The 19,067-nt window shown below is 44.5% G+C and overlaps 1 long non-coding RNA gene across 2 annotated transcripts; it reads left to right on the plus strand.

The window, feature by feature from the left end:
- The first annotated feature begins 257 nt into the window (after positions 1-257).
- On the plus strand, positions 258-18,786 carry LOC135742304 (uncharacterized). Of its 2 annotated transcripts, XR_010530016.2 has the most exons (4): positions 258-298; positions 1,305-1,440; positions 8,773-8,866; positions 17,488-18,786. It is a non-coding gene; the product is annotated as an uncharacterized lncRNA (long non-coding RNA). The 2 variants fall into 2 exon arrangements; XR_010530009.2 differs by lacking the exon at positions 258-298 and having other exon boundaries at positions 743-1,440.
- The last annotated feature ends 281 nt before the right edge of the window (positions 18,787-19,067 follow it).

Raw genomic sequence — 19,067 nt, forward strand, 5'->3', positions numbered from 1 at the left:
TGCCTATTTATATTCTCTATTCCTAATACCACCTGTAGATGGCGCCATAGCTTTTGGACATTCTTGGGTTTCTCTGCAGCTAAAGAATGGACTTCAACAATTTATTTATTTATTTTTGTGTGTAAATTGATGCAAACCTAGGATGACAATGTTATACATGTATACACGGAAAAACATAAAATAAAAAATATTTGGAAGATTTATGACGTTGATGACCGTTGAAACGCACGTCATCACGTCAGGCCAGCTGTAAGGGAGGGAAGTCGAAGCAGGTCGAGAAAGTTGGCGCTTTTATCAGGTGAGTAATAAACATCTCATGAAATAAAACATAATTTGGTGACTTTAAAAACTTAGAAGATTGTGTTTTGATTAAATATTTGACGTTGCAATGATTAATTTGTTCTTTTTGTGAATTGAAATTACCCGTTAGTTAATGTAACATTACTGTGAAGGATTCTGAGGTAATTTAACAGAGTTAGATCCATTAAGCAGATAACTTGTTTTTTTTTAAATGTCTACGATTTTGAAATGTCGCGAGGAATGTTAGTTTTACAGTTTTTGTTCGTAATAAAAGTGATTCAAAAAATTGTCCACTAAAGTTGGATGCGAAATTAATATGACGTAGCGTAGGCAACATCATTGTTTTGCTTTATCAGTGCAGTTGGATCGTTGAATCGGTAAGTTAGGCTATACTGTAACTGTACACAGCGAGTTCCCCAGTACGACGTTCTCGCACACGAATGACATTTGAACCGCTTCATTTAAGCTATTGAACTTTTCAGTCATATGTCGTGTTGGTAGTAAAAAATCTTGTGAAAGTGGTGAAAAAGGTAGTAAATTCATCTCTATGATTCCTGAATATACCCTGATTGAATCATTTAAAATAAACCACAGAGATTGCAAGATGTGAATGAGCTTTGATCATTTAGTAAAACTGGTTAATTCAGTTGGCCATTGTGGGCTAAAAAGTTAGTTAAAGGTGATAAAAAGCTTTATTTTATTAAAAACATTCCTGTTTGGTAAAATAATTAATGTTTTATATACATTTTTACTTAATAATTGTCATTTTAATCAAATTTTATTAGAAATAATAAGTTGAAGTCACTTTGGGTAAGCCACTTAAAGGTACGGTAGGCCTACGTGTGTGTACAAGTTAAGATCAGGATGACACCACCTCCGCCTCCTTTTGTGCCAGGAAAAACCCTGAAAATAAACCTTATGAATGTAAATGACAGTTTTAGGAGATGTAAGCTGCTGCTCATTCCCCCTGATATTTAACACCCTGTCTCTCTTGTCTTTGTCAGATCGTTTGTTTGGAGTCTCTGTTTGTTCCAACCATTGTGTTCCTTCATGCTCCTCCAGAGACTACTATCCGGATTGTCCGTGCCAGTGTTGTGACTCTTGCATCTTTCACTGTGTGATGTTGTCCGGGGCCCGAGGGTGAGTGGGTGCTCTGAATCTCTCCCTGTGATTTGCTTATCCAGGGTTTTTTCCTCTCCTTGTATGTTGTTAGCCTATATGTGCTGTTTGGTGTAACAATGGACCGAGTTCCACATAGGGCTGTCGCGGTAACCGCAATCCTGTATTTCCGCACTGCTGAGAAGCTTAACCGCATGAATGACACGTAACCGCAACAACCGCGCTTTTCACATTAAATTCATATATAGCTATGCCCTTCTTGTTTTTCACATCATACATGTATAATAAAGGCCAAATAGATTGTCAAGAGTTAAGAGAGTAACTTGTTTTTCGTAAATTTCAATTCAAAATGTAATATAACTATTCATATTTCGTTAAATCATACAGTGAATGTGTGAAAGAAGTGAAACTAAGATGACAGAATAGCTGCGTCGTCTGCATCTAGATGCAGTTATAAAGATTAAAATTACTTTAATTTAACTGATCAACACAAATACAAAGCACCATAATATAACTGATTGCTTACCAGCATTAAAACCACTTAAAATAAAAACATTTAGTTTTTTTCTTTGTGTATCTACAGCGTCCGCTCTGTGGATGAGGAAACTGCAGCCATTAATGCCGGTTGCTTTATTATTAACTGACTGAACACTTGACTCTTACCTGGACATTTAGATATTAAAGTTTTTTGTCACCAGTCTCTGCCTGAAACATTAGAAACATTGATGATCATCTGCCGACCTGATTGTTTCTGCACGTCCTCTATTTTACAGAGAGTTCGCTTAATTAACGGCTTTTCGTTCAGTCCGCGTGAGCTAAACATTTTTGTTCTGTAATTTGTTCTCGCATAGGCTATATTTCTACATATTTTTCGACCAAGTTACACTCGGAATATAATTTAAGTTGTTATAGATAGCATTTAAGCTTGATCTGAAATTATGACAAATCAGTCTAAAAATGATCTATCCAGATTAAATTAGCCAAAACAATGATTTATTCGTTTTCATACTTAATAGATACAAGTTAATTTATCTACTAATATACTATTAAAATTGCCAAAAATAAATATTCATTGACTTCTATATTGCATTCGTTTTGTACATTTACAGGTGCATAAATACGGTCTAATTTACATGTATTTTTAAGACACTGCTTTGTTTTGTATTTGCCGATGCTATGTAAATTTGCACTTAAAAAAACTTCTTGTTAAGAAATTGTTCTTCAATTTATTTTAGTTTTTTCAAAAAATATATTTATATAATAGTATAGCTTGTTAATCTTTTTCTCATAACGGAAAGACATTTAAAACCGCATAGCGCGCTAGTGAGCCACGCAAAATCACTGCAAGGGAAATTCCTTCACCACGACAGCCCTAGTTCCCTTTCAGTCGGTCACTACGACGTCACGTCGTGACCGACGAATTGGGAACTCGCTTAGAGAGACCAATCTGCTTCGTATACTACTAAAACGCCAATGAACTTGGCATTGAGATATTTGCATAATGCTGGCGCCGCCCCGCCAGGTGCCTTTATAAGCAGCAGGTGCAAATAGGGAAATTAGCTTTTTCGCTTCGAAAGCCGGCTTTATCTGCTACTGAGAAGCTACTTTACTCTGTTGGGATTTGATTGCTGAAATTGGTTGAACTAGCAGTATCACAGCGGACGCTTCGCTTATTCCACGGCTCTACATCTGTTTATTGTTTTGCGTTTAGTGTGTGCGTTGCCTTCCTGTGCGCTCATCAACTAAGCATCTGAGTGAATTTCCCTAAAAGAGTGATACGAGAGAGCTTTGTGCCTTGTTAAAGGCAGCCACTCTCTCGTATATGCGGAGATCAGCGTCCTTTTCAGGATAGCTTTTCGCCCGTGCGATCTTGGATGCGAGAAGTATAAGGGTTCCAGTGACGGTCACGAGCGCTGTCTTCGTGCTCAGGCATCGAGCACTCCGGGGCTGCGTTCGTGGAGAGTTTCTGTTCTCTCTGTGAGAGCATAACCCTCTTGGATTGCGGAGACGACTGTCGTTTCTACGGGAACGCTGTCCGCGCCTTTGCAGTGCTGACGCCGCCATGGTGCGGCTGTCAAGCGCTCGCAGGGCGCCCTTCGCGTCACTACGCTGAGTAGGACGGAGGATGCGTCCTCCACCTACCGGCCTTCTCATCCTCAGCCGGTTGAGGCTCCGGTGGAGACTGCAGAGTCGTGTTCTACGATGTCTGCCGAATCCATTGGACCTCCTTCTGGTCCCGTCACTTCTGCAGCATCAGAGGGGTGTCCATTTTTCCTCCGAGGCAGAGTCGTTCCGGAGATGGCGGCCGTGCCCGCGAGCGGCGGAGACGGTAGAGTTGGAAAGGTTAACCCCTCTCCGCCCGAACCGTCCCGCCCACATGATGGGTACTTCGGAGCTGCTCGGGCCTCTCGGTCCTCTCCTCCTGTGCCTTTCTTTCCCGACGGCACGAAGAGCTGACGTGATTTGCGGCCGTCCGGCCGTTCAGCTTCACCCCTCACCTCCCTCACCAACGGAGCCGCTAAGGGCGGGGACCCCTTCAGTGGAGCGGGATGCGTTCCTGGAGGGACCACCCAACCCTTCCCTCCCGTGTTTGTAGACAGTCGTCCGGTTACGGACGCTGCCCATCAGGCATGCCGGAGAGGCGGCTTCGGCCCTGCACGCAATAACGTTGCTGCAGGCTCACAAAGGATTTACGAGGGAGGCCGCGACCTTCAGTCGTGCGATGTCTACCACAGTGGTTCAAGATTGCCAGCTTTGGCTGTGTCTGGCTGACATGACGGACGCAGACGAGAACAACTTGAATGCTCCTGTCTCACAGACCGGCCTCTTCGGCGAGCCAGGGGAGTCGTACAGCTCCGCTGCGCCGACTGAGGCGATCTCCTAGGTCATGCCCCGGCGGAAGAGAGCTGCCCTTGGTCCACCACGCCGGCTCCTCAGTCTGCCTCTCGCCGTCGGCGTCCTGCGGCGACCACCTCCGTTCCCCTCCTCGGACCCCATCTCGGCAGCGCAGGGGAACCGGTCGTCAGCAGCTCGCCCCGCCCGCTTAGCCGCTTCCCGTGAAATTCGGGACTTTAAGTGGCCAGTGAAGGGCGACCCGGATTGGCAGAGGATCACTCTTCAGGAGATGGAGCTCCTTCCCCCGATAGAGGGTCGGGTGGAAAATCCTTGGTTTGCATATGTTCCACCGGCTGTTCGGCCGGTACCCACTTAACCACACATAAGAGTGCATTCCTCTTCCCTCTCTAGGTCTCCGGAGGATCGAAAGAGCCGTGAGCGGGTACACACCAGCTCCCCTACCTCTCCTCTATCGCCAGCGGGTGACCTGAGGAGTCCGAGCTCTCCGCTGAGGAGACCGGACCACCAGCACCCTCATCGGAGTCTGCGCTCTCCGTAGAGGAGACCAGACGACCGTTACCCTCAGCGGGCTCAGGTCAGTGTCACACACACATACTGTAGATGTTTATGCTGTCACAGCAGACGCACCGGCAGTCCCACCTGTCTCGCTTCGCTGCCCCACCGCGGGTACTTCGGTAGTGTCGTTATTTCTCCTCGTACGGTGCCTGGGTGCTTGGCTTCAGTTCCCAGCCCGTTTCGTTGGGTTTTACGCACGATCCGCCTCGGTTACGAATCCGGCACACCCCAAAATTCGGGCTTTCGTTTCACTGTAGTGAAAGCGTCCGATGCACATGTACTGCGTGCAAAAATCGATATCCTGTTGGCGAAGGATGTTCGAGCCGGTCCCTCTTACCGAGATGATGATGATAGGGTTTTTCCAGCCTTTATCTCATAGTACCCAAAATACGCGGCGGGTTACGATCGATTTGATTTACGCACCGGCTCTATGAAGGTGTTCTTTTTGGATGATAACGCCGAGGCTCGTATTTCAATATTCAGATCGGTTTGCAGCCTTAGACCTGTAAGACATGTACTTATGTGTCCATCTCCCCTCGCTTTAGACCGTTTTTTCGCTCTGCGTCGTGGGGTGGGCATATTAATACTAAGTACACCATTCGAGCTGTCTCTCTCTCTCTCCGTGTCTCCATGTGTAGTCACGGCATTAAAATGTCAGAGAGAGAGCGTTGTTCGCATTCTGCTTTTTTCTACGTCGACTTATAATAGCTCGTTCTTGGCAGACGTGCGCGAACACAGAGAGTTAATGCTTCGGCATCTCGCTCGTTTAAGTCTTCAGGTCGACTGGGAAAGAGCAACTTTGCCCCGTGCAGAGGATCCTTTTTCTCAGTATGGAAATAAGACTCGATCGACTAATTGGCGTGTTTAACAAGAGCGCGCAACCAGTCAGTTCTGACTTGCCTCGGTTTAATTCGAGGGAAGTACGCGGTCCCTCTGAAACAATTTCAGAAGCTCCTGGACATATGACAGCATGCTGCGGCTGTGACGCCGCCCGAGCTGCTTCATATGAGACCGCTTCAGCATTGGCTTACGATCGAGTCTCGAGGAGAGCGTGGCACACCGACATACACCGTGTAAACATTGCACCTGCGTGTCATTTAAATTTTTCCCTGTGGTAGACCCGGCATTTCCGATAGAAGATATGCCCCTGAGGGGTCTCCTGGCATTCTGTATATTGCAATGCCCTCAGCACGGGATGATCAGCCACGTATGACGGGCTTGCAGTCTCAGGGGTGTGCATAGCACCCCAACTGCCGCGAGCGGTGCGCTGTATATCTGGGACTTGTACGCTCCGCTATGGAGATGCGAGGGAAGGATGTATTAGCCGACACCAATAACATTGCGACTGTTGCGTTATTTACCGTTAAGGCGGTTTTGCGCTCTCGTCACCTGTCGCATCTCGCTCGTCATCTCCTCCTTTGGAGTCAGAAGCATCTGAGGTCCCTTCGTGCCATTTACATCCCGGGTTCGCTCAATACAGCGGCAGACGCGCTTCCCGAGCTGCACCCCCGGCGAATGGCGACTCCACCTCCAGACGGTCCAGCTAATTTGGAAGAAGTTCGGTTGTGCGTAGATAGATCTGTTTGCGTCGCCGGACGATACCCACTGTCGCCTATTTTATTCACTAACCGAGGGCAGCCTCGGCGTGGATGCGTTGGCACACAGCTGGCCGCGGGGGGTGCGTAAATACGCATTCCTTCCAGTGAGCTTTATTGCGCAGACACTGTGCAAAGTCAGGCAGGACGAGGAGAGCCTTTTATTAGTCGCCCCGTACTGGATTGGTTTTCAGAGTTAATGCTCCTCGCGACAGCCCCTCCCTGACGATTTCCCCTGAGGAAAGACTTTCTTTCTCAAGGAAGGGGCACATTATGGCACCCGCGCCCCGACCTGTGGGATTTCCATGTATGGTCGTTGAGCGCGCGCAAGGTTTAGGTGATTTATCGCAAGCGGTATCTAACACCATCGACGCGGTTCGAGCACCGTCAACAAGACGGGCTTACGCGCTTAAAGAAACCTTTTTCGTCACCCGGTGCTCTTCGCAACGCGAGGACCCCAGAGAATGCCCATTAACATTGTGCTTTTATATCTTTAACATAGGTTAGATGGTAGGCTGTCCCTCCACCATTAAAGTTGATATCGCCGCTATTTCTGCTCATCACTCTCTTATCAACGGCAGATCAGTTGGCCAGCATGATTTAATTATTACATTTTAAGAGGCGCTCGCAGGCTAAACCCCTCGCGCCCTCCCTCTTTCCTCCTGAGACCTGTCCATGGTGCTGAAGCCTTCAGGTCTCCCTTTTGAGCCTTTGCAGTCTACGAGTCTGAGGTTTTTATCAATGAAAACTCTGACCCTGATAGCATTGGCCTCCATGAAGAGAGTAGGGGATTTACATGCATTCTCTGTTGACGATTCGTGCTTTTAGTTTGGTCCTGCTGTCTCACTGAGACCCAGACCAGGCTACGTGCCCAAAGTTCCCACCACTCCCTTCAGAGATAAGGTGGTGAGCTTGCAAGCGCTGCCCCCGGAGGACGCAGACCCAACCATGGCTTTGTTGTGCCCCGTACGCGCACTGCGACTCTACGTGGATCGCACGCAAAGCCTCAGGACCTCAGACCAGCTCTTTGTTTGTTATGGTGGCCAGCAGAAAGGGAAAGCTGTCACTAAGCAGAGGATGTCTCATTGGATAGTTGATACTATCGCCCTGGCTTATAATCTTCAGGGTATTCCTTGCCCCTTTAATTTGAGAGCGCACTCCACACGGAGTGTTGCCTCATCTTGGGCTTTAGCTCGTGGTTCCTCGCTAACAGACATCTGTAGAGCTGCTGGTTGGGCGACACCTAATACGTTCACTAGATTTTACAGTGTTCGTATCGAGCCTGTATCCTCTCGTGTTCTTTCCTCACCAGGGGGAGCACGGAGAGCAGTCTCGCAGGTCGGCTTGCAGCCTCCAACTGATGCTTCATAACTGTGTCAGTATGGAAGGCCTTCAGAACAAAAATGCGTAATGGTTTGAATTGTTCTTCCTCCGCTGCCTTGGCAGCCTCTGTTGCGGAGCATTGGCTGTCAGCCTTTCACTAGCTGTATCCTCGCGAACCTACGTGTCTGGCTCGGGCTCCACATTGTGTCCCACCGGGTTCCTTTGTGAGTATTTTTCCGTGGGGTTAATCCTACCAGCCCACGTTTCCCTTAGCAGAGCACTGCTTTGCTTACACAGCCACGGCTGTCTTTATTCCTCAACTACGGTTGACTTCGCCCACCATTAGCCCTTAAGTCGGGCGGTGGCTTCCGCAGCGTTCCTATCCCGCTCAGGTAGGGCGCTTCCCAGTCGCTGGCACTTCTGTGGGGTTAAAGGAACATCTAGTGCCCGGCCTTCTGCCTTAAAACCTATCTCCTCCTCCTTAAGTGGAAACGGAGGGCTTTACGCAGACACTGGAAGAGGTCAGCCCCTAGTGGCGTTTTGGTAGGGATTCCCAATTCGTCGGTCACGACGTGACGTCGTAGTGACCGACTGAAAGGGAACGTCTCGGTTACGGATGTAACCCTCGTTCCCTGAAGGAGGGAACGGAGACGTCACGTCCCGTCGCCACAGGGCTGCTCCCTGCTGTTTATCGACCGGTCACTTTCTCCCGGCTTTCTCAGCGAAAAGAAGCTAATTTCCCTATTTGCACCTGCTGCTTATAAAGGCACCTGGCGGGGCGGCGCCAGCATTATGCAAATATCTCAATGCCAAGTTCATTGGCGTTTTAGTAGTATACGAAGCAGATTGGTCTCTCTAAGCGAGTTCCCAATTCGTCGGTCACGACGTGACGTCTCCGTTCCCTCCTTCAGGGAACGAGGGTTACATCCGTAACCGAGACGTTCCACATCTTTCCCCTCACCAAACACATAAATACGATTACTGTTATCATGTATATAATTGGTTGTCTTTTTTCTTTTATCAGAGTTCTTACAAACAGATTGATGGCAACAATGTACATGGATGGTTCAGGGGTGAAGAAGGCCTTTAAAAAACACGGCTATGTTGTGTTATAATAGGTACTACATTACTTCTTTTGTATGATTAGATGATGTACTGTTGTGTGTCTATTCAGTGTTACCCATTGTGCGGCAGACTTTTATCCATCACAGATGGACAGTGGCTATACTGTAGGGGTGTAATAATTAGGGATGCAGCGATTATAGATTTTGATGGTACGGTTATAGTCTGATAAATAATCACGGTTGTACGGTTATTACGGTTATTAAGGATTCATTTATTTTACAACATTAATGTATAAAATCACATGAATAAATTTTTGAACAATTGCTAAATTTTTCTGTATTTTCAGTTTGTGTATTTTCTCTACAATTCTTGGACAAATGATAATAATAATAACTTGGCTGGCTTTGACTTAAACCGTATAGGTGCCTTTGAAACCTGTAGGCTATTCATTTTAATGATCTTTTGAATAAATGTAACTTTACATTTGGACTGAATAAAGTTATATTATTTTGGTTTGTTTGAAGTATTGAAGTAAAATATATGAAGTAAAAATGATAAGAGCCTCTCAAAATGAATAATTACACAGGGTCATCCTGAACCAGGTACTGCAAGTCATTTTGACAGGTGAAGCTTAATATTACACAAAAGTCAAATATAAATATTAGGGGTGGCAAGATTAACGTGTTAACTAATGCTATTCATTAATTAATCATTAACGCGTTAAAATAATTCAACGTAATGAAATGCAGTCAGACCACCAGAAGCCCCGCCCGGGTTTGATCCGCGAGCAGGAGGTTTTTAATGCTGTACAGAGTAGACCGATTGGAGTGTGGCTCTTTCACGTACAGATGCAGGTGCGCGCGCAAACATCCATGCACATGCACACACAAACCAGATGCACGAACAACCAAGAGACGCGTCACGCGCACATATTCTTTTGAACGCGGAGCTTTGTCATACAATGCACAATCCAGATGCACGAACAACCAAGAGACGCGTCACGCGCACATATTCTTTTGAACGCGGTGCTTTGTCATACAATGCATCATGACGCATGCGCCTCTTGGTGGTTCGTGGATCTGGTTTGTGCGTGCGTGAAACAAAAACACGCGGTGTAGCGAAGGCTTTACGGTTACTTAACCGTGACATTTTAAAGCGCGGTTAATAGTGAAACCGGTTAATCGCTGCATCCCTAGTAATAATTAATTGTACAATTATTATGCCCAGTTCCCTTTCAATACGGTTCACTTCGCATTGCGTCAGTTTAGCTGACGCTATGGGGGGGAAACTCCTGTTTACTCCGTGACTGAAGCCTATTGGTTAACGTCTGTACAAAGTACAGACCAATGACGTTTGAACCCGCGTGCGGGATGCACACGTCCTTATATAAGCGCGGTTCAATCGTCAGGAGCTCATTATTTTCTCCTTCAGCGCGAACCTCTCGCTGCTCCAAAGAAAAGAAGAAGCCTTACCTCGCCGTTGACAAAAGCCCTGCAGCGGAGTCCAGGCCTAGCATCTTCCCCTGCCGTTTTCCGGCTGAGAACCGAAGATAGCAGAGTCCAGGTCTAGCGTCTTCCCCTGCCGCTTTCCGGCCGAGAACCGAAGATAGCCTTTGCTTGCCGTGGTACGAGCCCTGTGCAGCGGACACATACCTGACGAGGTCTCCCCTGCGGCCGCCCGGTAAGATCAATATTTTTAATATAAAGCTATAAGCTAAAAGAGCAGGCGCTGTTGTAATAGCGTCCAGCACAGCGGCTCGGTGAGCCTCTCTGCTATGAATTTCCTCCGAGCGCGTTACCGGTCTGGCACCTCCCACGCCAGGACCGCGCTTATGCTTTGGTTGTCTTATCCATGATTCGTGCTCCCCTTGCTGTTCCTCTCTCGCCGAGATGAACACACGGCGAGCCATGAGACTAGATGGATGCATAGACAAGCACACACGGACTAACCCCCCCTGTGTTCTGTCACACCGCAACCGTTCATGCTTACAGAGTCCCTTCGCTCCTCTCACATTCAGTGGCAAGATCTCTGGCACATATATTAATCCCCCGAGTGCATCGGGTGATACCGTTCATACGACGCATGGCTATTCTGTCTGTGTTGCTGCTCCCCTCTGCCGTTCCTCTCTTGTTGAGATGAACAAGCGGGGAACCGTAGAACTAGATGCATACGACAAGCAAACACGGGCGGTCTGCCCCTGTTCTCTGTCATAGCACAGCCACTCGTGCTCCACGCTCGCGGAGTCCCTCGCCCCTTTCCCCACAGTGGTGAGGTCTCTTAACGGCTTAGTTAGCACGCGGTATTACGGCTCACTGCCTCTAAATGCAGCTGTCTAGTGTTCAACGATTACAGAGCTTCATGCCCCTCCCCTCCTGGAGCGGCGCGATCTCATTCGTCTGCTCGATAGGGCGGATTCGCCGCTATTGGAGCACCAAGAACACTCATTATAAGAGAGCTTCATGCCCCTCCCCTCCTGGAGTGGCACAATCTCATTCGTCTGCTCGATAAGGCGGACACGCCTCTATTGGAGCGCTAAAACACTTATTATAGAGCTTTACTGGCCTGAGCCTGTCTCACTTCGGATAGCTCACTGTTCGTCTGCTTGGTCATTTCTCTCTGGTTTAGACGGAATCAGAGGCAGAACGAATTTGTTTATAATATACTGAGGCCTGAATACCTCCCTTTATTCAGTCCCGTCCTATATCAGTGCGCTGAATATTAGTACATTCTTATATACCCGGTTTTTCTGCCCTTTTAATAAACGGCAAAACCGCGGGCCTCACGGCAGACTTCCTCTCTGCGATGGGTTCAGTCTGACATTAACCCTCTGGGGTCTAAGGGGTTTTTAGGGCCCTTGGGAAGTTTTGACATGCACTGACATTTGTGCTTTTTTCAGTTGCTTAAAAACATATTAATGGCAAAAGTCTCATAACACTGTGTTCATCACAAACTGGGCTACAATATCATATAATCAACATGTATGTACATGTTTGTATTTTTGAGAGAAAAATGTTTATGCGTGGTTTTTGAAAAAGCAAAATTTTTAAGTCACTGATATAACTCCACAAAACTCATTCTAAACATGTTTTCCCAAGACTTTCCAAACTGGATCTAGTAGTCTAGAGTTTTTTCTTCAAAATGATGTGAAAATCATATGGCCTACTCAATCACATAAAGCAAGATATTGATTTACAATTTCTAAGACACTTTTGCTTGGGAAAGGCTGTATGCATGGAGGCGGGAAAGCTCCTGAATAATCAGTGATTGACAGCTGAGAGACAAAAGAGTTGAATAATGAGCCACTAATGAGCCTTGTGTGGATGTTCAACAGGAATAACTTTCTCTGTAGTAAAACCATGATAAGGTTTACTTTTCAATATAATGTAAATACACACACACACACATTATATATATTTATATATATTTATATTGAAATATTTTCTATTAATTTCACAAGTATAAGTTACCTTTTAAAAACCATAGTAGCTTAATCATGGTAAAGATACTGTTTGGCCATTTTAACATGAACACACTTCAACCCAGGGTTAGTGTTTGGTTGGCCAGCGAGAGGTTTACTTCTGTGCAGTAAAAAGCTCAAAAGAACAACTGCCTATCATTGTCTGGACTCTTATTTGTGTATTTGTAATCATTATAGTAGAAACACAACAAGGGACACGCGTGGTAAACGTATCAATGTTTGTTTACAACCGCCGCCATTACCTCACGTGTTGATCATGAAAGCAGTGAATGTGTGCACACGCGAGTGATCCTGTGTTTAATAAACTTGCTGTGCGGAGATATGCGCTTAGACGCAACTAAATAAGGATTGTACTGTTTGGAATCGCGCATTATATAAGAATACCAAAAAGCGCGTCGAGTTTCCTGACTCGCGTGTTTGTGTATGTGTGTTCCAATCGCGTGAACTGTTTGACGGAAGAACAAAGAAAACACTCGCGTCTGGAGATACTGACACACATACGCAAGGAAATAAGGATTTATGTCATGTTTGGTGCAATCGGATGGAACAACAAGGAATGGAGAGACTGGATTGTGGATTGCATATCCATTGACTGCAGGAGGCACGAGTCATGCATATGGATGTTTCTGCTCATTCACTTCAATGGCGCGGGGGTGTGGCGATCCGATCTCATTACAGATAATGAGGTAACTGGCGAAATACGGTACTTCTCCTCCTTCTCATACAGTTTACACCGAATGACAATATCTGTTTTCAATTTCACTTATATCATTTAAAAGGAGACATTCCAAGCATTATGTAGACATTTATCTTTTGTTTCTACACCAAGTATTCGTTAAGTTACAGTTTATTTTTCTGACGCGTTTCTGAAAGGACTTCACTGAGGGAGAGAGAACAGAACGTGCATCATGTTTATTTTCTTAATTTTGCGAAAAGCACAACATTCTGTTTTTATTGGGAGTGGACAGAAAAAAACTAGACACTTTAACGTTTGAAATGATGTATAAATCATATCTGTATGTCAAAAATCAGCAGAGTAATTTAAGTCTCTTTGCGGAGTGATTGAAAAATAAAGAGTTTGCGGCGCCCGCGCCACCGTCGACCCCAGAGTGTTAAACCACCTAGACATACTGCTCTGCTCCGTGAGCACAGCTGCATCAACAGAGAACGAAACTGTCTGGGAGAAAGGGTTAAGTCGCGCCTCGGCTGGACTGCCCTGAAATGTTTTCTGTGTGCTGTTTATCAAAACATACTGTGTAATACTGTCGGTTATGCGACCTCACTATAGTGGCGAACGGTATTTAATTCCTCTAAAAAGAGTAATTTCCGTGCTTAGTATACTGTGTATTGACACCCACAGTTGTACGGTGTCTCTAAACACTTTATCGCCTTACTGACAAGCAATCAGTAATACGCACACATGGCCCGCTGTCCATAATTCTATCGACGCTTGCCGAAAAAACCCCGGATTGCCCATATACTGTGTATTGACACCCCACGACTGTTCGGTGTCTCTAACACCTTTCTGCCAAATTCGCTCGCAGCCCGCCTCAGTTTCGCCCGCCTCAGTCTTACGGCTGTTATTCTCTCTTCCTAGAGAGACGACAGCCTCAGACTTTTGCATGGCTCCAAGCGTTTGAATCGCGCCCTCTCCGGACGGCCACTCAAAGGCTTACAGCCAAGCGGTTTATGACGTTTTTCGGCCATATAGCTGATTTATATTAGCGGATCCGAAGACGCTCACACCTCCGCTCCAATACTCGGAGATATTAAGGGTAATATCAACCTCAAGTGAGCTTGCTACCCGCCACAATAAGTTTCAAAGCTCAAAGCGCGCGCACAGTGCACTATAATACTACCTATATGCATCCCGATGCGCTCGAGGGCGCACCTGGGTTCACACTATTGTGGTATCTGTATAATCCAACGCTACGAACCGTTCTGCTGCATATTATAGTCCGATCGGCCGTTCGTGAGCTTCGCAGATCACTCACTACACGTATGTCTGTTGCTAACAGTGGTTATTTAGATGGATCGTTGAAACCATCGCACTGGCTCACGCCCCTCTATGAAATATGTCCTATATAGAGCCCACTCTGTGCGAGTTTGGCTTCTTCATGAACTTGGTCTACAGGGGTATCTATATTTGATATCTGCTGTGCGGCCGGCTGGTCTTCGCCGTCTACGTTGTCAGATTGTACAGCTTAGACGTCCCTGCCCTACGAGCGCAGGTTCTCTCGGCTCAATCATGCACGCTCATGCGTTTTATGTGTACACCACGGTGCGCTCAGCGAGCTCACCAACGTGACTCTGAATTTACTTATCTCGCACAGCCTCGGCGCGCTCGGTACCTCGCCGTCTTGTGCTATGTTATGTGCCCCCGGTGCGTTTAAAACCCCACCGTGTGCGCGTCAACAATTTATATGGTGCTTACACATTTGCTTTAAAGCGGTGAATATGCCGGGTATAGGGCCACACGCAGTGTCTCTCCGGTAAGGCACTTCAGTACGTTGTGTATGCACGGCGTGATGGGATTACGTTCCCCCATAGCGTCAGCTAAACTGACGCAATGCGAAGTGAACCGTATTGAAAGGGAACGCTTAGGTTACTCACGTAACCCCGGTTCCCTGAAATAACGGGAACGAAGCATTGCGTCTCTTGCCGTGCTACAAACGTCTACTCAGCGAGTGTTATTCGGCTGCGCGCTTCAGTCGAATAATAATGAGCTCCTGACGATTGAACCGCGCTTATATAAGGACGTGTGCATCCCGCGTGCGGGTTCAAACGTCATTGCTCTGTACTTTGTACAGACGTTAACCAATAGGCTTCAGTCACGGAGTAAACAGGAGTTTCCCCCCATAGCGTCAGCTAAATTGACGCCATGCTTCGTTCCCGTTATTTCAGGAAACCGGGGTTACGTGAGTAACCTAAGCGTTTCTCAATAAGTTATGGTCAAATGCTGCCACATCCAAAAGCCAGAGGGCGCTCTCATGCATAAACTCAAAATATGTTATATATGTTATTTATCTACAAATGTTCAGACAATATTAAAAGCACAGGTTTTAAAAGTGTGAAATCTGTTATACCTATGCCACCTTTAGTTAAAAGGTCACGTTCTTCTATATCCCTTTTTTTAAACCCTAGTTAGTTTGTAATGTTGCTATAATAGCATTAATAATACTTGTAAAATGATGAAGCTCAAAGTTCACTCCCAGGTGATATATTTTCTTTAACAGAATTCCTCTGAATACCTCAAAGCCTACAGCGAACGGCCTGTTTGGACTTTAGCCCTCTACTTCCCGCTTTAATGACCTCAGTAGAATTTTTTTTTACTAAACTCCGCCCACAGGAATACGTCAGTCATCTGCTTAGCTAACGGCAAGCTATGCTGCTATCGAATCACAACACACTAAACAAACTACACAATCAGATAGGGCTGGGCGATAAATCGATTTTATCGATTAACTCGAATGTGTAGTTTAACATCGATTTGTTTGAATTAAATCGGTTTCCTCTTTAACATCCGCTAACACTCCCCTCTGTGCTCCCGTAGTTCTGAGTGGGCTCAGCCCTCCCCCGCACGTTTGCCATAGAGATACCAGGGCTTGCAAAATTTTTTAATCCCTGATAGCCCTTCGGGCAGGCACTCTTTCATTTTTGGTAGCCCGAAATGAATTCAAGTAGCCCGAATAAAAAATACACTGTTTAATGTAGAATATTGATAAATCCTGGATTTCCATGTAAGCCAACTATTTCTGCCCATCCCCAGCTAACAATTTGGTACCCCAAACGTTCCCCTAACATTAGTTTTTGGTTTCTAGAATGTTATTTTCCAAGGTTTTTGTTTAATAGCAAGGAATGTTTTCTTAAAGAAAATAAACATTCCCCTACTGTTATTTTTAGGTTATTTTAACATTCCCCTAACGTTAGAATAATTTGAATGTTATATTACTGAATGTTATATTATATGAATGTATTATAACACAGGTTATTTTTAATTTAATTTAATATAATAAAATACCTCAACACATATTTAGATAACATGGTATTTTATCAAATATATAAACAACCAGTGACTTTAACACAATATAGAAGACTTAAAACAGATATTTATTAAAAAAGAATAAACATTTAATTCCCTTTAGGTTAACAGATCTTACCATAGCCGTTTATTTTCACTAGAATAATGTTAGACTCTGAGGTAAAACGAAATGACAAACACACATTCTATTCGCTTTAGGTAAATGTAATATCTTACCACTGCTGTTTAGTCACCTATCAAAAGCTTCTAACATTATATTCTCTTAATAGCATAGACGTGTCAAATCAATTGGAAATCACTCAAATATATTTTCCTTCTCATATATTTAAGTTACTACCTGAAGAAAGAAGAAAGAAACGCTAAAACAATGTTATTCTATGAGGTAATTTTTTTTTTAAATGACTTGAGTTCGCGCTGAGCACAAGAGCAGGCAGGTGCTTGTGAAGAGTGAAGCCGGGAGAAGCGCGTGCAGAGGGTCGCGTGCAGAGGGTGAGCATGTCACGCTTTTCTGTTTGTGTCACTGTCACGTATTGGTTACTCAACTTTTTTGTCCTAATTTCTAACCATTGTCGCTTCGGTTTAGGGTTAGATTTACATAAAATTACATCCTTACCTAAACAAACTCTAACCCCAACAGGTGAAATCTGGTTAAAGTTTAGAAAATATAAAAGAATAAGCCTTGTATCTTTTTTTTTATAAACCAATACTTAAAGTGACAAATACTTAAAGTGACATATAACACAAGCACCAAATCTAACCCTAAACCGAAGCGACAATGGTTTGAAAATATGACAAAAAAGTTGAGTAACCAATACGTGACAGTGACACAAACAGAAAAGCGTGACATGCTCACGCTCAAACACGGCAAAGCATGACATTTTCACGCTGGTCCATGCGTGGTCACGTAATTTCGTGATATAGGGTTGGTGTGTCTGTCTGTCTGTCTTGCACTCTTGATGCTTTAGAGTTTCACCCATTCATTCATGCTGTGCACTTTTTTATATCGTGGCTGATTTGTAAATTGTACACACACAAAAACATTTTTTTTTTCATATTTTCCCATTCATTTCCTATTATTGTACTAGTGTAACAAGTTTTTTCTTTTTTGACATTCTGCTAAATATATAAATATTTCTCTACTTGTGTGATTACAGGTGGCAATTGCATCAGAGGGAGAAGACTTCACAGTGCCTCCCTATACATGGATGTCAGCTGACGTCAATCACTTGTCTTCCGCCATTTTGAGGACCTGAAGTGGTCGCAAAAGAACTAGAAGCTATGCCTTCAATATGCTGTGAGCATCAAAATCGCTATTTTAAGAACACTAAGAAGGCTCAACACAACATGATATTTTGCTCGAAGTATCGCCTGTGTCTCTACACGTGAACTCGAGCATTGAGAACATTGTTTGTGAACACAGAGTTAACTAAAAAGAAGGTTTTGAACAACTCACTTTGGATGATTTGGCGTCCGCTCGCCGCTTTCTTCCCAGTCAAGATGTATCGATCTCCAATTGCGACGTAAGGAGGGAGGAGAGTAAAGATGATATCTCCTAAGGCATAGTTCCTTAAAAATGCACGGATAAGTCGTTGTTTTGTTGCAAGTGAAAAACAATATTGACCTTCTAGTTGAAAAAGGAGCCTTATATGAGATTCATTCATTCGCATTCGGAAATCGATTATTTACGTCTGGCAGAGATGACGAGCGGACACCATAACAGCCAAAGTCAGTTGTACAAAACCTTTCTTTTTAGTAAACTCTGTGTACAAAAACAATGTTCTCAATGCCCGCGTTCATGTGTAGAGATCCAGGTGATACTTCGAGCAAAGTTTCATGTTGTGTCGCGCCTTCTTATGTTGTAAAATAGTGGTAGTTCGGTAGCAGCGGACAGCGGCTGGAAGAACGCATCAGGGATCGAGAAGGCATAACACCCTAACCAAGATATATTTTTTTAAAGTAGCGTTTATTTTCATGACAGTCAAGATGCGACATGTTGTCTTTCGTAGCTTTTTACTGTATCCGTAAGAATCATAGACAGTAAAAGATAAGAAATCCGTAAGTCGTAGCAAGGTAGCCAATGCTTGTCAATAGCCTACTGGTACTCGGTAGGTCCTCAAGATGGCGGCATGACGTAAAAGGTCACATGACTGAAATCTATCTATACTGCAGGGACAACCTTGCAGTCATATGCAAAGGATTTGCTGAAATTTCTTTCATCCTGCCCCCAGCTGAAATCGAAAATTGAAAAAATGAAGGCAGGAAACAAGCTGTTGCCTATAAAAAAACAAATTTAGGGGTTAATTATTTTCAAATAATTAAATTGATGTTCTTTTGTTAAATTGTTCATTCATCGTTAGTTGTTTTGACAGTTTCTTGTTATTCTTTTAAAATTGTTAGTATTTAATATGTTATAGTTTGGATAAATATTTTTGTTTTAAATAAACTTGTTTTGGGTTAAATTAAGGTGTTTCTACTATGCTTTTAAATTTGTAATTTAGTTTTTTGTTGATAACTTTGGCTGAAATTAGGTTTATCTACACCAGTACTCTAGTATTGAATTTACCCTATAACTACACAGAACAAGGGGGTAACAAGTGTCACTTTAATTTACAGCCCGCAGATGTCGTACTTACTCTGTAACTACGTGAAACAAAGGTGTAACAAGTGCCACTTTAATTTACAGCCCGCAGTTGTCATACTTACTCTGTAACTACGTGAAACAAAGGTGTAACAA

Source organism: Paramisgurnus dabryanus, chromosome 3 (genome assembly GCF_030506205.2).
Source record: "Paramisgurnus dabryanus chromosome 3, PD_genome_1.1, whole genome shotgun sequence".
In the NCBI taxonomy this organism is placed as follows: Eukaryota; Metazoa; Chordata; class Actinopteri; order Cypriniformes; family Cobitidae; genus Paramisgurnus; species Paramisgurnus dabryanus.